Source organism: Ictidomys tridecemlineatus, chromosome Y (genome assembly GCF_052094955.1).
Source record: "Ictidomys tridecemlineatus isolate mIctTri1 chromosome Y, mIctTri1.hap1, whole genome shotgun sequence".
Classification (NCBI taxonomy): Eukaryota; Metazoa; Chordata; class Mammalia; order Rodentia; family Sciuridae; genus Ictidomys; species Ictidomys tridecemlineatus.
The window spans coordinates 22,504,731-22,529,067 of NC_135494.1; the positions used below are offsets into that span (position 1 = coordinate 22,504,731).

The 24,337-nt window shown below is 39.6% G+C and overlaps 2 pseudogenes; one reads left to right on the forward strand and one right to left on the reverse strand.

Moving 5' to 3' along the window:
• Positions 1-10,504: 10,504 nt before the first annotated feature.
• On the forward strand, positions 10,505-13,356 carry LOC144372103 (ran-binding protein 3 pseudogene; annotated as a pseudogene).
• Positions 13,357-20,056: 6,700 nt separating this feature from the next.
• LOC144371892 (cyclin-dependent kinases regulatory subunit 1 pseudogene) overlaps positions 20,057-24,337 on the reverse strand; it is a 34,659-nt pseudogene continuing 30,378 nt past the window's right edge.

Sequence of the window (24,337 nt, forward strand, 5' to 3'; positions counted from 1 at the left end):
AAGGAAGGAAGGAAGGAAGGAAGGAAGGAAGGAAGGAAGGAAGGAAGGAAGGAAGGAAAGAAGGAGCTAAAAGCCAATGGGCAGACCAGCAGGACAGGTAACTGGTAGACCAAAGCCAGATTTTGAAGAATTTCAATTAAGTGATTTATTGAATTTAGAATATTTTAGAAAGCCAAACAAATATTTGTGTGTTAGTCAACTTTTTTTTTTCTGTTACAAAATACTTGAGGAAAGATTTATTTCATTTCAAGGTTTTAAAGGTTTTAATCGGTGGTTGACTGGACTACAGTGAGGCAATGTGGCCAAAAAGGTGGGATGGAGCAGAAGTGCTCCCATTACAGCAGCCAGGACACAGAGAGAGTAAAACCAAAGCTGCAGAACAGACCCCAGAAATTAGAAATGCCAGGAGTGTGCAGTGCCTGCCCTGGAAGTCTGCAGGCAGTGACCAAGCAGACGACAGCTGAGAAGGCCACAGGCGAAGGGGGACCCAAGGCTCTTGGAGCCCAGCTGGCCCCACCACATGGACCCCATGCTGGACATGAATTCATAGAACTCGATGTTCGCCCTCCAGCTCTTTGGTCTTGCTCTGATACGTCCTTTCTATTCTCCTTTTCTTCCCTTTTAGAATAGGATTGTTAACCTGTACCATTGTGTATAGGATATGTAGTTTTGTTTATTTTTATGTGGAGACACTCACCTAAGAGTTTAGTTTGAGCCTCAGAGACTGTGAACTCGGACTTTTGAATAATGTTGGAACCATTATGATTGTGAAGACTCTTAAGAGATTGACTAACTGCATTTAGGGGGGAGTGCAGGGATTGAACTCAGGGGCACTTGGTCACTGAGCCACATCCCCAGCCATCTTTTGTATTTTATTTAGAGACAGGGTCTCACTGTGTTGCTTGAAGCCTCACTGTTGCTGAGGGAGGTTGGCTATGAATTCACGATTCTCCTGCCTCAGCCTCCTGCATTGCTGGGATTACAGGCGTGTGCCGCCACACGCAGCAGACTAAATGCATTTTAGATTGGAAGATGAACATGAGCCTTTGGGGGCTGGGGTGCAATGTTATCATTTGAATCTGGAATGACAGAGGCATATCCGTTGAAGACTCGGTCCCCTAAACAGCAATGTTTTAGAGGTGTGGCTTTGGGGAAGTGATTGGATTATGGAGGCTCTGAATTCATGGATGGATTAATCCCTAAAGAAGTTATAGTTGAATGCATTTTGGGGAGGTGGTAGAAACTATAAGAGGTAGTACCTCATTGAAGGGAATGGGTCATTGGTTATGTGATCCTTAAAGACAAAATATCCAGCCCCTTCCATGTTTTCTGCTTCCCAGCTGTTATGAGGTTAGTAGTTTTGCTCCACCATATCCTTCTTCCATTATGTTCTGGGTCACCTTCACGCCCAAAGTAATGGAGCCAGCCAAACAAGGACCAAAACATCTAAAAGTATGAATCAACAAATCTTTCCTTGATTTTCTCAGGCCTTTTGTCACAGTGATAGAAAGCTGACACAGGATCTCCCAAGACCACAATGTTCAACCTCGAATCTTCTCAGAATTCCATCGAATACTTTTCTCAAAAAGAAATTTTCTTTGTTTCTGAAAGGTCAGAAATATTTACATAAACTATGTTAGAAAAACGTTATTTCTCCTCCTTCCTATATAGTCAAGAGGAAAATGCAGTTCTGAGTATAAGGTTAGCACAGTTCATTGAAAAGGTTCAAGGTTTAGATTGGTACAATATAAATTTAAGAGCTTTTGTCATATAAATTGTATCTGAAGGCATCGGAAAGCATGTTATTGTGAGGGGAATGAGAACTTGCCCATGATCAAGTCCTGAAAAAAATTAATGTTCAGTTTGAATGAAGAAAAACAAGAGAAAGAGGCCAGGTATATTGGAAGAAAATAGGGAAATGTGAGACAGGGTAAATTTTTTGTGGGAGGGAGTTGAATGCAGAACAATATGGTAAATATTACTTGGATACCAAAGGGGAAAATGGGAATATGCCCACAGAATGGGGCACCAGGGGTCTGCAGAGACACTGGAAGAGCATGCAGAGGAACTCAGTAGGAAAGACCCGTGCGACTTCCGCATCACCTCCAGCATGTTGTTTGCAAGTCATGGGTCCCATATTTATAATTAGAATCGAGGAGACTGGGAAACAGTCACTTCTCTTGGACTCACAGGAGAACAGAGGTTATGACCCCCCTGAAGTCTATGGGGACAGGTGGCTCCTGAGAGAGACAGTCCCACCCACACATCCTTCTTTGTGGAGAAGAAGCTGTGGTGGAGCATAGACAGGGAGCAGATGTCGAGCTGGGGACACTTCTGCGCAGTTCTCCCTCAGGACTCCCATCCGATTTTCATAGTAAGGATCTGAGAAAGATTCCTGGATAGTCCTCCTACGGGGAGGGAAAGAGCCGCCACCTGAGAGTCTCAGGCTCTTCTCATTAATAAATACCCACTGCCCCGTCCTCAGAGAGAAAACAAAAAAAAAAAACAAAAATACCTTCAACAAGAGACTCAGGGCTTCAAGGAAATAGAAAGGAGGTGACAGCCATGGGAGGAGGTGGGTTAAAAAAAAAAGAATGGACAGGGTTGTGAAGATGTCACTCCTGACAAACCAGCAAGACTCCAGAATAATTACAGAGAGCCAACAGAGCTCTAAACTTCCAAACCTTTCTCTACAAAACAGAATGTAGAGGAGTCCCAAATCTACCAGAGGAGAAAGAAAACAAAGCAAGAGAGGAATTCAAAACTCGAGTACCTAGAGCTTCAACAAACATGAAACAGAGCCCCACTTTTAAATGGACGACTATGAAAGCTGATTTAATTTAGTATCTACTATCTAAAAGTTCATTTAATTCAGTATCTTCTATTTAATATGATATGTTCATTTTAATAAAAACAATCATGAGGCATATCAAATGATCTAAAATGAAAAAGCAAATGTCAGAATCAGACTCATTCAACACAAATGTTGGAACACAAAGAATTTCAATATTTATGGTTAATATGTTAGTGAATCTAGTGGAAAATATGCAAAACGAAGGGGGAGAGTATTGTAGAGAGTAGAAACTATCAAAAAGAAGCAAAAGAAAGTTGAGAAAAGCAAGACATCATTGAGTTCATTAGTAAACTCAGCACAGTTGAAGAAAGAATCGGGGATTAAAACTGGGAAGAGAAAAATCTCAGGAGAAAAATGGATGGAATATTTAAAAAAAAAAAGGTTGAAATTCTGATGGTTGAAAACTCTTTAAAATTGATGACAGCCCCAAGCAAGTTCAGAGAACAAGAACATTAAAAATGAAACAACACAAAAGGCAAAATAAAAGCCCCACTCAGGCATATCATATTTTAACTACAGATACCACAGCAAAAAATAAAATCCTGAAGGGAAACAAAATGAAAAAAATAATTTAGGGAACAAGAATGAGACCTACCAAAGACTGTTCCTCAGAATTTATGAAAACAAGAAGAATTGAAATATATAAATTGTGGGAAGGGAAAAAAATCCCACCAACCTAGAATGATATACATGACATGAAGTAGTGATAAAGATATTCTCAGAAAAACAAAACTGACTGGTCCTGTAGGAAATGTTAAAACAGTTCTTCGGACAGGAAAGATCATGACACGTGAAAAACATATCTGTATCACAAGAGGGAAAGCATTTACATACCAGAGTAAGGTACAAAACATTTTATGATCTCATTCATAATTGGTATAAAAGATAATTCTTATGCAGTAGTAGTAATGTGTTGGATAACTACAAATACACAGGGGAAATGAACAAGAGCAACCCATAGTGCAGAAACGAAGCATTAGAGGCATGAAACATAAAGTCTTATAGTGTTCGTTGTAGGTGAACTTGACATTTAATATTTAGCATATTGAAATATTTATTTTAAATGCTAGGGAAACCACTGAAAAATATTTTAAGAGAATAAGGAAAAAAGTCAAAAGAACAGTTTAATAAAAAAATAAGAAAGAGCAGAAAAGACGATACAAGAAAATAGAACAAATACAATAAACAGAAAACATTTACAAAGATGATTGATAGATGGTAATACAATTTTGTTGATGATTGCCATAAACTGGAAATACTTTCAACACACCAGTTAAAAGACAGAGAATACCAGGTTGACGTAAAACAAGACTCAATCATATGCACTCTATAAAATTTCTACTTTAAATAAAAAGACTCAGGATAAAATTAAAAGTGGAAGAAAGGAATACCACATTAACATTAATCCAAAGAAAGTTGGGATAGATACATTCCAGTAAGTGGACTTCACAGGGAGCTTTATCAATGATCCAGAACAGCATTACATTAGGGTTAAAAGAGTCAGTGCTATAAGAAGTCATAATAATCGTAACAGATGTATTACTACATGAGAAAAAAAATGAAAGACCTGAAGTGAGAAACAGTCAAATTCACTATCATATTTGTGGTTCTCAATACTGCTTTCTCTGTGATTGATAGAATAAGCAGGCAGAAAATAATTAAAGAGAGACGACCTGACCAGCTATCAATTGACATGATCTAATAGAACTTCTTAGAACATTCTATCCAACTATGATAGAATATGCATAGAATACTTACTAAAGCAAACTATGTTCTGGGCCATAAAAACAGCATAACAAATTTAAAGGAATAGAAATCATACAAAGTATATTCTGAGGCTATAATAAAATTAAACTAGAAATTTTAAAAATAGATTAAAATATATTTGAAAATCATATTATACTTTTCTAAGTAATTCTTATGAAATAAAAAAGTCTTAAGAAATTCTTATGAAATAAAAAAGATAAATTATAGAATATTTATAAGTAAATAGAAATAAAAATACAAGTTTGGCTTGGCAATACACTGAAAATAGTATTTAGAGAAAAATTTATAGTCTTAAAAGAAGTTTTAGTGGGGGGCACTAAAGAAGAATGGCATTACCTTAGGTTAAGTAGAGGGAAGTGAAGGGAAGGGAGAGGAGGTGATGTTGGGATAGGAAAGATAGTAGAACAAAATAGACATTGTTACTTTGTGTAAATACATGACTGCATGACCAATATGATTCTACTACATGTACACTCAGAAAAATGAGAAATTATATTTCATCTATGTGTGATATATCAAAGTATGTAAATGCATTCTACAGTCACTTATAGCTAATTAAATTAAATTTAAAAATTAAAAAAAAAGTTTGAGAAAGAAAAAATATATGAAAATAATGTTTTCCTCTTAGGAAATTAGATTGAGAACAAATTAAGCCTATAGAAAACAAAATTTTAGACAGATAAACAAATTAAGCAATTTTAACTAAATAAAAAAATCAAACCATGTTAAAAAAGAAAATATTTCAGCAGAAACCAAAAAAAAAAAAAAATGAAATCGGGAAAACAATAGTAAAAAATCCACAACAAAAAAGCTAGTTCTAAAATACTTAATAAACCTGATCAACTTTTGCCTAACTAAGGAAAACAATGTAGAAGGCATTGATTATTAATGTGAGAATTGAAAGAGATGATAAAGACTATCGATTCCCAAGTCCAGTGGTCAAAGGAGTATTACAAACAAGTTTGTGTCACAATTGTGGTGCCTTGATTAGCAGATGTCAGTTTCCTAGAAGAGACTAACTATCAAACCTAACTTAAAGGGAAATAGAAAACCTCCATAGTCTTATATCTTTCATTTTATTATATTAGTAGTTAAAACACTAAAACCAAAATAAATACAACACAGATGCCTGGAGCTTCTCTCGTATGAATGCTTCAAGACATTTAAGAAAGGAATACTATGACCAAATCCTCTCCATCTTTTTGAAAAAAAGTTGAAGAGGGGAGCACACTACCCAACACATTTTATAATCTGCATTATCCTACTATCAAAACCAGATAAACACATTACAAGAATAGAAAATGATAAGCCAATATTTTTCAGTTTTTAATGGAAACCACTACAAAATCATTAGTGAAATGTTAGCATATCTAATCCACCAATGTATAAAAAGAATTATGTACCAAAACCAAGTAGGAATAATCCCAGGTATTCAAGGTTGGTTCAACATTTGAGAATCAGTTAACATTATCTACCTCACTAGCAAGATAAATAAGAAAAATCATATGATCATCTTGATGGATGCGGTATCAACATTTCATGAAATCCAGCAGTAATTCATGATAAAAATTCTCAGGAAATACCAATGGAGGGGATCTTTTTCAATTCATTTAATGAAATATACCAAAAAAAAAAACCTTAAAACAAGAATAAAACTTGTATTAACAAACTGGATAAACCAACCCTAAAATCAAGAACAAGACAGAGATGGTTTCTCGCACCACTTCATTCAGCATCTTACTGGAGATTTTAGCTAGTCCAAAGAACAACAAAGGGAAATAAGAAATCTACAATGTAGAAGGAATAAATAAAATGCCTTTGTTTGTCTAGGTATAACATTCCAAAGATTTAACAAAGATTTAAGTGCTTTAGATACCAGGAGAGCAATACCCAAGATAGGAGGTAAAAATACAAAAGTCAAGTAGTTTCCTTTATAAAAGCAAGAAAATTTGAATTTGGAATATGAAAATGAAATACCATGCCCAATCCATTAAAATCAAGAAAAGCTAAGAGATAGTTAGATGATTACCTAAGAAACATTACAAAATAAGTACAAGATTACTGTGTAAAACTTACAAAACTTTGGTGAAAGAAATAAAACACTAATTATAAAAATAAGTTTATTAACGATAAAGTGTACTATAATAATCAATATGAGTTAACAGTTTTAAAAACACTATGCACTGGCATTGAACCACCAAGAGGCAGATGATGGGAGCCAAATTTCTCAATGACAGAGAGTCACCCTGCCAATAAACAACTGGAGAAAGATAGAATAAACCATGTGGTGCTGGATTAAATTTAAATAAATCAGCATAAACTCAGTGTTTGTTTAATATAGACACAAACAAATAGATGTTATAGAAATGGTTATGGATATGTATACATGGATTAGAATATGTATTTACATGGATTAGAATGCATGGATATATTTCATAGTGCTACCTGCTAAGAGCAATGATAGCCAAATAACAATGAACAAGATTGGCTCTTGGATCTTGGTGTCCAGTGCTATTCTCTAATAAAAGGAACCCAGGCTCCTTAGAGCAATGCCTGATTCTAAGACATCAGAAGGAAATATACAAGACTGGAGAGTCCTATAGGGCCAGAAAGTAAGGAAGTACTCCAACAGGACAACGGGAAGTCCACAGGACATGGGAGCCTACTGAAACACTTTATTGGCAAGCCTCAAATAATTTGAGCAAGAAAATAAGTGGCATGTTGTTGAAACATAATTTATGGAATAATACTCATGAGTGTATACTCATTATAAGTCAGTGGGGGAGAGACAAATATCTAATTTGGAAGTGTAAACCAATGTTCCATTATGTGTGGTCACTTAAGAAGGCAGATACTGATTGATTTAGTCCACTTTTTCACTGCTATGATTAAAGGCATGACAAAAACAATTTGAGAAGAGGAAATGTTTTTTGAGGGACTCATGGTTTCAGAAGTCTCAGTCCATAGACAGCTGGCTTCATTTTTTGGCGCTCCAGGTGAGTTGGAACATCATGGAGGAAAGGTATAGTGGAGGAAATCAGGTGAGGACATGTCTACCAAGAAGAAGAGAGATACTCCACTAGCCAGATATATGCCCCAAAGGCACACCCCAATGCCCACCTCCTCCAGCAGCACACCACCTGCCTTCTGTTACCACTCAGTTAATCCCTATCAGGGGATTAATTCACCGATCACGTCAAAGCTCTCATAATCCCATCATTTCACCTCTTAATGCTTCTTGTATTGTCTCACATATGAGCTTTTGGGAAACATCTAATCTCTAAACCATAACAAAGTGTCTAAGAATTGCATAACAAAGAAGTCATAACATCTTTATGGAATTTTTTTAAGTTTTTTTAAAAGAGGTTGTAGAAAAACAAATTGAAAAGAAAGAAGAGACAAAGGAATATATAGCACAGCAATCCTCAATTTAAACTTATACACAAAATATTTAAAGGTCTTGTTAAAATGCAGATTCCAATGAAATGAGCCTGGTGCAGAGCCCGAGACTGCATTTCTAACAAGCTCCCAAGTGATGTGGACGCGGCTGGGTCCAAATCCACACTTTAAATAGCAAGAATAGAGGAAATGGTTAGAAACCTCAAAGTCAGTGGCTTCAAATGGTGCCCAAATAGCTGAGTTGAAATCTTTTCCATAATTCCTCTTCCTGTTTGGTTTGGGGTTATGGTTTCTCACAGGAGATATGATCTGGAAAGCAGCGTCAAGAACTAGCCATATTCGTGCTGAGAGGGTCACCTAAAGCCACACCTCATGCAGATGGCTGCCATACCTCATGTGGATGGCTGCAGATGCCCTGATTTTCCTGGTGGATGAGAGGTGACAGGTCTGCATCTTCTCACCACCTATCGGGTCTCTTCATTTGGTATCTCCAATCATGAACCAGGTCCGGGGGTGGTTATGTGCTGACAGATGCCTGTATCATGACCCACATGGTAAAAGCTGCTGGTGAGAAGGCAATGAGTGACCAAGGTGGGTTCCAGCTTGTCCACCTGGTTGCAAATTTCCCTTCCTTTGTGTTCCTCTCTTTTTCCTGACTGGAGGCTCAGTGTCAGAGGCAGGGTAAACATACTTGCACAGAATGCTCCCCACTCCCAGAGTCATGTAGGCTCTAAGCCCTATCTTAGTTATTTAGGGGATTGAATTTTCAGGTCGATTTCTCACTGACATACATTGGGGATGGTAGGAAGAAACATGATATGCTAATTTTGGGGAGGTTCTAATTATCGGGATGAGAACATGACTACTTATAAAAGACTCTTAATTAGAAAGCATAATATGAATACATAATAATGGCTATACTAACATTAGTATTTAGGACTCTTCGTTGTAGATAAAACTAATAGGTTGATACCATTTGAAAGAAGAGTTTGCTGACTTCCAACCACAAATCTTAACAAATAACATATTCTAGTATTTTAGGGAACCAAGAGAAATCAACAAAAATGGTCACGACTTCCACCATCGAGGAAACAAAGATGAGTGATTATGTAAAGGTAATTCATTAAAGGGGCAGCCAAGCAGCTAACAAGAATTTAAACCATACTCAGACTCACTATGAAGTAAGTTAAGATCCACAGTAACACTGAGATCGTCCCTAAAACCAGCTATGGGCAAAACCTTGTTAGTGGGTTTCTATTTGCTTGTTTTTCAGGACTGTAGAAAACGGTAGTTCATGGCACACAAGTGGAAGTACAAGTTGTTTTATTCCTTCGAGAGAGAAACCTGACTAGTACTTGAGGACATTAAGTGGCATGTACTGTGCTGCAGCAATCCTACTCTGAGGAGAAGGAGGAAGGGAAATGTGTTTGGTGTTGTAGAGAAAAAATAGTCTGATCAATTCAAATACCTGTTGTCTGAGGCTCAAGTGAAATAAAAAGAGAGAAAGAAGAAAGAGAGAGAGCTGTAGAAGATTTTAAAGACTTTTTCCAAGAAATCTGAAGGAAGAACCACAGAGTTTTTGTTTTGTTTTATTTAGTTTTTTTTGTTTTCATTATTTCTCAATGTTTTCCATGCATCTCACCCATCCCAAATCTACTCTGAAAAACATTTTGTGAATGAGCTTAATTGAGTCTTTCCACAGCAGTCAATTTAACTTCTTAAAAACAGCCACCCACTTTATTTTATGCTCACATTTAATAAAACAAATAATCATTCTGAAGCAGATGAATACTAAATGAAGGAATAGTTAAATAAATGCCAATAACAAGTACAACAAACATGGAAAGATTGGAAATGAGCACAACAATTTCTTGGTATGAACCTTAGTCCATTTTGTTGCTTTAATTAAATGCTAGAGACTGGGCCATTTATAAAGAATAGAGGTTTATTAGACTCATGGTTCTGGAGGCTGGGAAGTTCCAGAGAACGGTGCTGGCATCTGTTCACCATCTGGTGAGGGCCTACTTGCTGTAATACAACATGGTGGAGGGCACCACATGGAGTCACAGAGCCAAACTGGCTTCTATAACAGAGCCACTCTTTAGGCAACCCACTAATCCATTAACCCATAGGGCAGAGCCTAATCACCTAATCGCTTCTTAGAGGTGCCACCTGGTCTCCACTCAGTCACACACAATGGGATTAAATTTCAACATGAATTTCAGTGGGGACATTCAAACCAACGCAGTACTTACCCCCTCAGCTGCAACCAGCATCAGAGCAGGGGAATACATTAAGGGAACCCGCTCAGCAGTAGGCAGCAAGCCAGGCAGCTCTCCGTTTTCACAGGGGCAGGGTGGGCTGTCTGATGGTATTCTGAGAAGCAGGTGATACTGTATTAGAAATAAATAAAAGCAAGGCATCCTGGAGATTACTGCTGCAGATGAGGCTGAATTCAAAATTAAAAAAAAAAAAAAGAGAAAACTGACGAGCCTGGGCCGGCGCGGGGCCTTGTGGGAGGGCTTAAGGAAGTAAAATGGCGGACCTGGCGAACGAAGAAAAGCCTGCCATTGCTCCGCCCGTCTTTGTGTTTCAGAAGGATAAAGGACAAAAGAGGTCAGCTGGAGGCTCCAGTCCTGAAGCAGGAGAAGATTCTGACCGAGAAGATGGAAACTACTGCCTTCCTGTCAAGCGAGAAAGAACGTCCTCTTTAACCCAGTTCCCACCTTCACAGTCAGTGTCAAAACACAATGTTTTTATGCCATCAACCTTCTGCGAGTCCTCTGCAGGCAATTCTGACTCAGACCCAGAGGAAAAGAGCAGCGGGTTCCGGCTGAAGCCACCGACACTGATCCATGGCCAGGCGGCCAGTGCAGGTTTGCCAAGCCAGAAGCCCAAGGAACAGCAGCGCAGTGTTCTCCGCCCAGCTGTATTGCAAGCCCCACAGCCAAAAGCACTGTCGCAATCCATCCCTAGCAGTGGCACCAATGGAGTCAGCATCCCAGCAGACTGCATGGGGGCAGCAACATCATTATCACCAGAAAACCCTGCACGGAGAAGTCCCTCTGAATCTGCTGACGAGGCACATGCACTTGAGGAGAAAGAGCCCCAGAAAAATGAGTCTAGCAATACTTCTGAGGAGGAAAACTGTGAGAAGAAAGATCAAGTTGCACAGCAATCCTTTGTATTTGGGCAGAACTTGAGGGACAGAGTTAAGCTGGTGAATGAGAATACCGATGTAGCTGGCTTGGAGAGTGCCGGACAGCCCAGCTCAGACACGCCAGCTGCCACCAACTACTTTCTCCAGTATATCAGTTCCAGTTTAGAGAACACAGCCAACAGTGCCGACGCCTCCAGCAACAAGTTCGTCTTTGGCCAGAACATGAGCGAGCGTGTTTTGAGTTTCCCCAAGTTAAACGAGGTCAGCTCAGATGCCAGCAGGGAAAACGCAGTCTGGATCTGAGTCGTCTTCCCAGGAGGCCACCCCTGAGAAAGAGTCCCTGGTCGAGTCAGCGGCTGCCTACACCAAGGCCACAGCGCGGAAGTGTTTGTTGGAGAAAGTGGAAGTGATCACTGGGGAGGAGGCAGAAAGCAACGTGCTACAGACCCAGTGCAAGCTGTTTGTCTTTGACAAGACCTCACAGTCCTGGGTGGAGCGAGGCCGGGGGCTGCTCAGGCTCAACGACATGGCATCGACCGACGATGGGACACTGCAGTCCCGACTTGTGATGCGGACCCAGGGCAGCCTGAGGCTGATCCTCAACACCAAGCTGTGGGCCCAGATGCAGATGGACAAGGCCAGCGAGAAGAGCATCCGCATCACCGCCATGGATACTGAGGACCAGGGTGTGAAGGTCTTCCTGATCTCAGCCAGCTCCAAGGACACAGGCCAGCTGTACGCTGCCCTGCACCACCGCATCCTGGCCCTTCGCAGCCGTGTGGAGCAGGAACAAGAGGCCAAGATGCCCGCCCCTGAGCCTGGGGCCGCCCCATCCCATGAGGAGGACGACAGCGATGATGATGTGCTGGCTCCCTCGGGGGCTGCCGGGGCCGGCGCAGGTGAGGAAGGTGATGGGCAGACGCCTGGGAGCACATAGCAGCCAGCGCACAGGAGGCTGCTGCTTGGTCGTCTGTCTGCTGCCCGCCCCCTCCCCGCAGGCAGCGGCACCATGGGCGGAGCCACACCCACCGGGTTGACCACAGTCTGGATCTGCATCCGTTGGAAAGCAGACTCACTCGGGAGCTGCCTGGATGTGGTTTGGGACATGAGACCTCATTATATTGATGAGCAAAAAAAAAGAACGTTCCTCCCTGCCCCTCCTCTGAATGGCACATTAAGACTTGTCACAGCTTCTCACTGGGACTGGGAGACCTGGTTTCTTCACCCTGCGTGTTGCAGCCTCTGGGTGCAGCAAGGGCCTCTGGCCCCCCTGCCACCGCACCCTCCCTCCTGCATGGGTGGCACCTGCCTGGACCCAGCACAGGGCCTGGGTGCTCTGTGTGGCTCTTTGTCTCCCATATTCTGATTTGATGGGTTTATATTTTACAATTTTTTTTTTTAATTTCCAAAGGCTCTGTTTTCAGTTCTGGGATTGAGTTGCTCTCTTGCACTGAGCAGGCACAGCTCCTTGAGGGCTTGTTCTTGTGGTCCTGGCCTCTGAGCCGGGGTCAGTAGGCCCCCACTCTGCCCACCTGGGTTCCTGTAAGCTGAGTCACGGGGCGGTGGGGTGTCTGCTTCCATCTGGCCTAGGTCTGGAGATGCCTATCTAAAAAAAGGCCACGGAGCCTGGGAGGGGCCCCAGGGACCCCTAGTAGCCTCTTCCCCGTCCACATCATGTGATCCATCTGTCCTCGGGCACCTGGCGCCAGCCTGCTTCCTGCTGTGGGCCATTCCTTGCACAGCCCTGGACATCATACCCTCACAACGGGGTGGGACCTCTGGGAGAGGCAGCGGGGCCCTAGCTAGCCATGGGGACCAGGTACCAGACAGTACGCTGTCCCCATGCACACAGCATACAGGAGTAGGTGCCTGGGTACCACCCGTAGGGCAGCCCATAGAGGAGGTGAATCTTGTGCACAAGGCTCCTCAGGACTTTAGGGGAAATCCCCCAGCCCTGCCCCCCCCAGCGCCCCGGGGGTGAAGAGGAGGCCTCGATTTGCAGCTGTGCCACCCACACCTCCAGGGGCAGCCAGAAGCCCCAGGGCCAGGGTGGCTCCATGGGTCTGCACTGCCCAGCCCCCTGCAAGCCTGAGCCAGGGGAGACACCAGAGGCCTGCCCAGGAGATCCGGTCACACTTCTCTGCTTTACGCCTTAGCCAACTAGTGACAAGGAAAACCAGACAATGCCCATGTGTTTTGGAACATTTATGTAAGATTGTCATATGAAATGTATTTGGGAACTACATTAAAACTTTTAACTAAAAAAAAAAAAATTAAAAAAAAGTGAGCTGATTTAAAGACAAAATAATCACATAGATAAAAGTCGACATGGTAAATGTAATGGCTAACTTTCAGGGTCCAGCGGGAACTACCCATCATGGACTTAACATCATTTCTGAACTCGTCTGTGGGAATGTGTATCTGTTGGCAGTGCTGGAATTGAACCCAGGGCCTCATGCATGCCGGGCAAGTGCTCCACCACTGAGCTGCATCCAGAGCCCTGTGAGAGCATTGCTGAATGAAGCTAGCATCTGAGTCACAGTCTCAGTCTCGGTAAAGCCAGTGCCCTGCTGCTCCCAGCATGGGGAGGCATCATTCAGTCTCGATAAAACAAAAGGAGAAAACATGCATTCTCCCTTTTTCTTTGGCCTGACCACATAGTTTGAGACCTTCATCTTCAGTCCTCAGACTAAGATCATACCAGGTTGGCTCTCCTGTTTCCAGGTCTCCAGAATAGAATTCCATCACTGGCTGGAGCCTCCAGCTTGCAGAGAGCAGATTGTGGGGCTTCTCGGCGTCCATAATATCGTGAGCCAACTCCTTATATTCAGTCGATGGAGAAGATAGATTACATGGCCCCTGCAGAAGAGGGGAGAGGTAAAACTCCGAGTCCCTGAATGCCTGTTTTCTGTTCCCCCAAATTCTAGCCAGGTTCAGGGAACGATGAGAGGAATCCTGGGCCAGAAAGTTCAGATACATTTTATCTTGAAGGGCCCTGGCTTTCTCCTAAGCACACAGGGAACTAGGACAGGTTACTAGGACAGGTTAGTCTTATTTGTAGAAAGCTACTTTATTGTGTCTACACCAGGAGAGATGTTCCTTGGGATTCAGGCAAACAAAGCAAACTAATACTCGATGATGTCACTGCTTCTTGCTTCTGCAGACTAACATATAAAACTTCTCTCTAAATGGGGAGGGGCAGGGAACTCAGGGCACTGTGGAAGCACATGGGTCACCTGTCTAGCTGGCCGCCACTGGACTAAACGCCATGAGGGAGAGGAAGCCCTGCCTGACAATATACCTTGAGGGACAGAAGTGCTACTTGTCATCTTGTTGCCACTGAACTCTTCTTGGAGCAGTCACTGATCTCTTGAAGCTTTTCCCAATAAACCATGTGTCTCCTATGCTGTCTCTGGGTACTTTCTTTGGCCATTCTGCAACCTACACTACTGGGTTATGTACAATATATATATATAGATAGATAGATAGATAGATAGATAGATAGATAGATAGATAGATACGGATATAGATATATATAGATAGATAGATATAAAGAAGAGATATTAGATCTATTGCTTTTCTTTGTTCTTTCTGAAGAACCATAACTGATACACTAAATTACTATAAAAAATCTCATCAAAATGTTAAGTATTTATTTATTCTCTATGAGTTTGAACCCTTGGATTTGATCTTATAGATCAAAAACAGTCAAAAAGCAGCAATTTCATGTAGTTCAACCAGGCACCGTAGTGTTTTCATCTTGGTATCAATCATCTGGTACAAATAGAATATTAATGATTTAGAAGTACAAGCAGGATTTGAAGACACAAAGTCCTAGAGAAATGGAAAGGGACATATTTAGTTAGGTGAGTTGTGGCACATTGCATAAGGTATCAAATTTTTAAAAATATTTTTAGTTTTCTTTAGTCCATAAATAAACTTTCCGTGTTCATGAAATATCGTGTTTATATGCAAGGTACATTGTGTTTCAAAAATTATGTGTCACAACTTCTCCTACATAAATTTGATGGAGTCATTTTAACTGTCTTCTGACGGGAGAATTTCAGAGAAGGCCGAGATCATCAGCAATTATTCCAAATAATCTGTTTGCTTTGCTGATATTTTTGTTTTGTTTTGTTTCGTTTAGTTAGTGTGAAATTTGTTTTACTTTTCTGTTAGCATCATGAGCTATATAATTCTACCTAATTTCCATCTTCCATTTTTGGATAATTTTTTTTAGAGCTTTATAGTTATTCATACTTGGTGGGTTCATCCATCCATGGAAATCGGTTGAAGTTCACGTTCCCCCTTTCCCTCCCCCTGCCCCCTTCTCTTTCCTCTACCATACCAGACCACCTTTCAATGGTCTATTAATTTGTATTTGTTGGGTAATGTTTTAAACTGGGGATGAACTTTCTTGATTTAATATGGGAGTATTTTGTATTTCAGTTATGACTTCTTCCCTGGGAACTCATGCAAATGTTCATACAGCCTTCTCCAGGTCTTTATTTATTTATTTGCAGTTACTGGTAAAGGCTTTACCACTGAGCCACATCCCCATCCTTCAACCTTCCGTTTTTTTTTTAACTTGCCTTTATCCATTTTTCTGTAGGAATCTCTCCGATCTTCCCTCTGTGTTCCAAATGCGTCCTCTCTTCATCCCAGGGCTGTTAGAGACTTTCATCTAGCCTTTGGAGGTTCCTAGTGGTCCTTTCCCCATGTCTCCCTTTCATCTCATCTAGTTTGTTAACTCACAGATTTCAGGTTTCTGCTTCTGTTGACAGAGGCCCTGGCTTTTCTTGTATCCTGTTGAAGATACTAATAGCATTCACTTCTATAGCATTATTAACATAATTGTTTTCTTCTGGTTTCCATATTAAACTATTTCCTTTGGTCTTTCCATTATCGGAGTCTTCAGCACGATGCTTTGCTTATTTTCTTACCTAACAACATTTTATTTATTTATTTATTTATTTATTCATTCATTCATTCATTCATTCATTCATTCATTCATTCCAATCAGTTACACATGACAGCAGAATGCTCTTAGACTCATGTACACAAATGGAGCAGAAGTTTCCACTTCTCTGGTTGTGCCTTAAGTAGAGTCCCACCATTCTTGCAATCGTACATGTACCTAGGGTAATGATGTCCGTCTCATTTCCACCGTCTTCCACCAACTATTTTACAACCTCTTTGTAGGCCCCCAGTGAGCTCTTTTGTCTACCAGCCTTGAATGAATTAACTTCTATCCATGCACAGTCCCCAGATCTGGTTAGTGGATTGTTCCTGTCTCAATTCTCATATTCTTCTGGATTCTCCTTCTCTGATCGCTCTAGGGACAGCAGGGGGATTTTAGAAACACTGGCTGAGATCAGAACATCAAAAAGCCTTCTGTTTTGCATAGGGTCCTTCTCATCTCCTAACCCACAGCCTTGCTCACACTGGGATTAGAATAAGGAAATTATTTCATAACTCCCAGAACATTATACATTGCTTTCAAAAACCTTCCTCCACTCTTTTTCACCTTTCCTTCCCCCCCCTTTTTTTTGTATAAAAAATATGCATCCCTAGATTTAAACTCTCCGTGTTAGTGCCCCATGGTGACCCAACCACTCCATTGCTATCACTGAAGTATGGTTTTCATTTCTTTTTTTTTAATTTTTTTTTAATTTGGCACTGGGGGTTGAACCCAGGGGTACTTTAGCCCTGAGCTACAGTCCCAACTTTTAAAAAAAAATTTTTTTTTAATTTGGGACAGGGTTTCACTAAGTTACTTAGAGCCTTTCTAATTTGAACTTGCAATCCTCCTGCCTCAACCTCCCAAGTAGCAAGGATTAGAGGTGTGTGCCACCATGCCTGGCTTATTCTCTTTTACCACTAGAAAGTTACTGAGGGGATTAGAAATGACCACAGGCCTCTTGACAAGAAAATCAACACACACTGTGGGAAGACATCTGACTATGGTATTGATAAAGACTCAGACTTTCTGAGGAAGAGCCCCGCGAGAGCCCTGTAGGCCTCCTTTCCCACTCCCAGATGGGCAGGCCGGCTCTGGTGCAGGATGCTTAGCCTGAGTGGCTGAGCAAGTAATGTTTTTGGAAGGAGTTATCCCACATGCTTTGCCGTGATTGGAATATCACCCAGATACTGGCAACAGAATTGTACACTGTCTTTTTACATCTAGTTGTGGGTTTGGAGATGCTGTATGAGCCAAAGTCATTGTAAAGATTTTCACTTCTTTTGATTTAACTCATGCAAATTTTATTATAAACTGCAAACTCCCTACTTTTATCCTTTTTAACTTTATAACGTTTAAAACTCTAATATTCCCCACATCATCTCTGCCTTCATTTTAGTCTTTCCTCTTAAATACCCTTTCCTTTCTGCTAATTCTGGAACTGATCTTTCTTTTAATCCCATGCCTTGTCACATCACATCCGAGGTCTTCCTAATTCAGTTGTAATTTGGTTTTGCCTGTTTCCACCTAATAAAACATTCAGAGTTTTCCCCTCTTCTGCTGGCCTTTTCCTTTCCAGTTTCACATCGTGGCAAATTAATTACACAATCCATACTGAATATTGAATAGTGCTGCCTGTGCCTCCGCAGCAGGTAGTGGCAGCTTGGGATGTTATGCTTCCTACCCCATCCACTCAGTCACATCTTCAGCCCTTCCAATTAATTATTTAGAAGACTCCATATCTTTTCTCGCTGGGAGAACCAAGTTGGAGCAAAAATGGTGTCAGTGCTTTGGAATACTCATGTGACATAAATCACTATTTATTTGGGGCCACTGGTCATTTATGAACCTGTTCATCTATTCTATCTGTGCTGACTTTGAAAGAGCCATCATGATTTTTTTCCCAGTTTTCATGATAAGATCACATCATGAAAATCCTTTTTCACTTACACTTATATTTTGAACTTTAGTCTACATATAAAGAGGCACAGAAAAGTCTAAAATATGAGTAAGAAAGATTAAAAAAATAAAAAGACAATGTCTTGTGAATTTTTAAGATAGCCACTAGCCACCCCTCTCATGCTAGAAGTTTGGTTATGTTCCTCTCTTAGAGGTACTCCTGCTGTTCTTTACTTCTTGACAAATTACGAGTTGTCATCCTATTGTAAATAACAGTTGAGGGAATATTTAATGAAAAATCTCATGGGCCGAGCAAAGCATCACATTATTAATTTGTCAGAAATGCTATTACTTAGACAACCAATCTAAAATTTGTAGCTTTTATTTCACAGTATTAGAGCGACTCACACCGAGAAGCACTGAGCAATATCAGAAAAGGTACTGGGAAAACTCCACCAAAGTAAATTTTTTTGTATGACCAATAATATTTCAATTTATTTTTTTTGATAATAAGAAAGCAGTAAAGATTGAAAAAGCAAAAAATACTTTTGAAAGGAATTTTCAGTTAGAAATCCAAATCTCTCATTCATGTTTCTGATTTTAGTTCATTCAGTCATATAAAACTGTGGTACTTAACCTGCAAAAAAAAAAAAATAGCAAAGAGATTTCAGTATGGTTCTGGTTATCCCACTTCCATAAAATCAAATATGTCTATACAACCAGAGATATGAAAAATTGTGCTCTAGATGTGTAATATGATTTATAATGTCTTCTGCTGTCATATATAACAAATTAGAATAAAAAATCAAATATGTTTATTTTCTATAAAGTGTATTTTTAGGCAAAAAAAGAAAAAAAAATGCTTAAACTTAACAGAAAGATATGACTAGATAGGAATTAAATTTGCCAAAAAAGAATGATCTAGGATTTTTAATATATCAAGTGGTGCTTGCATTTCAAAACATCTTGTTTACTATAAACATAAACATTTTCAATTAAAATTAAATAAATACATTTAAAATTTAAAAAATTAACAAGTATATTTCTTAATTTCAATAAAAATTACTTTCTTTCTTTATGTTCATCAAACATTTATGGGTGCTTCTGCTAGATGTTCTTTTGCATCAAGGCATACATCCAGGAAGCCACGAACCTGACCCTTTCCAATAAATGAACTGACTCTTTTCCATGAGAGCTCAGTAAGAAAGGCAAAGGGAAGAGTAAAATAGAACTTCTCAGCTCTTCTCAGGATACCAAAACACCCGTGGCATACAGAGTCAGGAAGACATAAAGCCATGAGAATTATCAGTCTTGCCTTATATTGTATTCAATATTTATAACACACCATCAGAGTGTAAAGATTCCTATGGATATTTAATCTTTGCTTTTTATGGACTGGGATAAATATATATTCTCTTATAAAAAGGCAGTTGGAAACAACATCTACATCTTGATTGTGACAGCATGACATGCATTGGGAGAAGTTTTCTGTACTTTGTTTACGACTTGCTTGTGACTCATAAACTATTTCAAACAAACATAAAATCTACTCAAAAGTATAATCATGTACCTCTCCATGATGTTTTGGGCAAGGACGGACCACACATGTGATGGTGGTTCTACAAGATCTTATCTCCTGGAGATATCATAGCCATCTTGCTAGTGTCTGTACACTCTCTGACATTTATAAGATGACATGGACTAATGGTGCATTTCTAGATGTCATGGCCTTCCTTAAGCAGAGCATGATTGTGCTAGTAACTTTCCTCATAAGCCTTTCAATATGTGACCATTTGTAATTTTAATAGTGACGATTAACTATCTCAAGGTAGGTAAACTAGAGTCAAAGTAGATCCTCTCAAAAAAGTTTGGAAAAGGGCAGTCTAGTTTTACATGGATTAAACAAACAGAATTACATTGAACATTAGTAATTCAGAAAGCAGGATAACCTGTCTTTTACTTTTTTTTAATTTTATATTTTTAGACTATAAAAACTTCCTCTTTAATCAAGGTTTTTAACATTGAACAGATTTCTCAAATAAAATGGAAAATTTTCAATACATTGAAACATAAATCCATAAGTCACCATACATACAACACCCAGCAGGAAAAAACTAAAACGGCAAGTTCACACAATCCCTGTAACAGCCGTGGTCTGATTCTTAGATGCTCCCTCCATCTGCCAAGTGTGTTCTGCTGGATACAGAGCACACTGTGGCTTCTGGGGACCAACCCAGCTAAGGCTGTGGTCCACAGAGCACTCATCTGGCAGGGCAGCAGTGGCTCTATTCCACAAGCAAAGTAGTTACCAGCACATTCAAACAGTGGATTGAATATCCTTTAAATATCAAAGTGGAAAACAAGAAGGCAACATAATCACATTATCAGAAAGATGTCAGAAAGTAAGGACAGCTGGGTAAAGCTCAAGGCTGCAAAGTGGCTCGCCAGCTTCATTTCTTTGGCTTCTTGGGTAGTGGCCGAGGGAACAGCAAGATGTGAGGTTCTGGTTCATGGATCATATAATGAACCCATCCCTGACTCTGCAGAACTCCAAGATTCCTCCATTCAGATTCAGACATCAAATGGGTTTTAGGGACCAGTTTGGCTATGTCCTTGGGCAACATGACATGCAGGTACTCGAATTCCTGGTCGCCGTATTTGTCCGAATAGTAAATTTGTTTGTGCGACTTGATCGCTCTGCCTGTGGGCCTCCAACACGGCGCCGCCAACCTCTAAACAACTCCCAGCAGCACGCGCCACCTGTCTTTTACTTTAATGTTTAATTAAAAACTACCATTTCAAAACTAATGATCTTTACATGAAATTCTACAAAGTTAAAAGGGAGAACTGTCAAACAATACATAAAACACATATTGTAAGATACCTTTTTTTATATTGTATCTAATACTTTATAATATCCTTTTCACGTGAGAGAAGAGAAAAAGAAATTAAAAATTATATGGCTGGAGCAAAAAAAAAAACAGTAATAATAATGGCACCTTCTCTTATCATTTTTTTCCTTTTTATTGTTCAATGTGGACTTTTACTCTACATCCTCTCTGAAGAAAAGCTAAGTTAAAGTGAAGTAAGCTTTGACTGTTTTCTATTCTTTCTGAGGTTGTTCTGCATTTTGTAACTTTGTAGCAATTATAAACACCAGTACCACTTTGACAAAATACCCCCAAATAAGGATTTTACTTGAAGAAGGACAGTTTTATGCCGGATGAGGGATCACTGTTTTTTTTTTTTTAATATGGAAATTGAACCCTGAGAAGCTTTGACACTGAGTTACACCCCCAGTTTTTATTTTTTATTTTGAGACAGGGCCTCACTAAGTTGCTGAGGGCCTAAGTTACTGAGGCTGGCCTCAAACTTGCAACCCTCCAGCCTCAGTCTCCTGTGTCATGGGGATCACAGGTGTGCATGACCACACCCAGCAAACGGCCCCTTTTAATTGAGATGCTTACTATCGTGTCCTATAGTGAAAGAAACTCACCCCCCCACACACACACACACACAAAATAAGTCAAAACACTGTGGCTGTATTTGCTTCTATATTTAATAAATTGGTTTACTCTTTTTCCTTTTAGAAACTTTACATCTAAGTTTATCATAGGTCAAATGAAATGTTCACTCTGGACTTTTACTAAAAATATTTTTTACATAAAAAGTTTAAACACGTATAAACAAAGGTCTATAATGTAATGTCAATAAGTTATTCAAAAAATATTTTGATAAAAAAACTTTTACTCCAAATCAATAATTCATCAAAATGGATCAGATGGAGCAATTGTGTATGTATATCCTCCAAGAAGAGTAGAAACATAAACTTCTTAACCCTTTAATATAAAGAGGCTAAGTAGGAAAAATAAGGGGCTGGGGATGTGGCTCAAGCGGTAGCACGCTCGCCTGGCATGTGTGCGGCCCGGGTTCGATCCTCAGCACCACATACAAACAAAGATGTTGTGTCCACCAAAAACTAAAAAATAAATATTAAAAAATTCTCTCTCTCTCTCTCTCTCTCTCTCTCTCTCTCTCTCTCTCTCTCTCTCTTTCTTAAAAAAAAGGAAAAATAAAATAAAGATAATGGAAGACCTTCTCTTTAAGCTCTGACCACTGAAGACCTTGATGGTCATCACTTCTATTCTTACAGCAAAAAAGGCTGAGACAATTGAAGAGCGACTATCTTTCTAGGATCCTTCAGAGAACTCTGAGCAAACTGCCACCCCAAATTTGTACACACAGCCAAATGCAGAGAGCTCCAACTCAGACTTGGCTTTCTTAAATGGAGGCCACTGGAGCCATAAACGGGGGGTGGGGGGGTGGGGGGGGTGGGGTGCACATGAATCAAGGCTTTGACAAATGGCGGAAGGCTTCACTCCTGAGAGTGCAGAAGCCCACGGTGGTAGTCCCAGGGCCTCCTCGGATTCCCCAGCTCACTCTCCCAAAGGGGAGACAAACTTGATCAGAGACTCGTCCTATTAGGGAGCAAAAGAAATTTCTCCCACTCACCTCCCTCTGGTCTTCCTGCCTCATGATACAGGGAGAAAAACAGCCAAGAAATAGATTTGAAGGTCATGGTTCTGGGACACAAGCCCTTCAAAGACTGAGATAGACCCCTAAGACTTGGAACACTGTCCCCTGCATCCTGCCACCATAAATAAATGCAGACGATCCAGACTTTTGATGATTCAAAGTTTTTTTTTATCTTTAAGATAGTACAGGAATGATCCACAACCAGGGAAAAGCCATACTTTGGGTTTTGAAATTAAATCTTTTCCCAGGCTAGCCATATGCTGTGTGATCCTCTCTGGTGATGTGAGGCTGTGAACCTCAGCTCCCAGTCAGCCATGCAAGCATGAGAGATGGCCTGGCTATGGGAAGCCTCATTACTCAGTGCGACATTCAGCAGGTTAAGTGTTGGAGAGGCCTTTTCAACTTACATTTTCAATTAACCATGGGTTCATTGCAAGTTGAGGAACATCTATAGAACACTACTATAATGACAGTGGGCCTAAGACATTCTAAGACCCAAACAGTCTGAAAAAGATTATCGCTATATTAATTGCAGACATATATATATTCACAGAACCAGGAATATAATCAGTGAGAATGAGGGCTATTACACAGTAATGCATGAATCAATTCTCTAAGAGAGCATAACAATCTTAACACTGTATGCACCTTACAATAGTGCATCCAAAAAGGTGAGGACCAAACTGATAGAATTAATAGGAGAAATAGACAAATCAATTATTAATACTTCTGCACATCTTTTCCAGTAATTGATAGATCAGGCAGGCAGATAATCAGTAAGACCAGAGTTGACCTAAACAGTATCATCAATCATTTTAACCTAGATGATTGACATTTGTAGAGTTCTCCATTCAAGGACAGAAGAATTCACCTTCTTCTCAGTCTCATGTGAAAGGGTCACCAGGATAGATCCCATTCTGAACCCTAAACAATTTAAAGTAATAGAAGTCCTACAAATTGTGTTCTTGAATCATACTGGAATTAAATTATAAATCAATTAGAAAGATGATAGAAATATATTCAAATATTTGGAAATTATACAACATACAAGAAATTTCTATATTGGCAAAATAATTAGCTTCAAAACAAACCAATACTTTCAGTAAAATTGTAGTGGAAATATTCACATCAAAATTTGTGGAATGCAACCAAAAGTAGTATCTATAGGAAAATTTCAATGATTCAATAAATATTTTAGAAATTCAAGAAGGTTTAACATAAATATCTTAAATTCCTACCTTAAGAAACTAGAGGGAAAAAAAGAGCAAATTAAATTATATTAGTAAAAAAAACTATAATAAAGTGACATTAAATTCAGGAAAAATTAGAGAAGATAAAATCAAAAGCTAATATCATTCAAACATTAATAATATAAAAAATAGTGTTGATAAACCTCTGTACAGGTGAGAAAGAGAGTTGGAAAAATGGCCTACATGAGAAATAAAGGTGATTGAAAAAATGGCTGATATCAGAAATAAAGTGATGTTTGTTGTTGATCTCATTGACTAAAAAGATAATAAAGGAATATTATGAAGAATTACATGCCCATAAATTTTATAATTCACAGACAATTGTCCAGCTTTTTGAAAGATATAATCTACCAAAACTCACACCAAGAGAACCAGTCATATGAATAGCCTGACATCTATTGCAGTAATCCAATCAATAATCAATAACTTCGAAAAAATATGGAAGAGGCCAATATCTTAAGGTAAATTCTTTCAAATATTTAAGAAAGTAATGCCATTATTACTCTAAAATA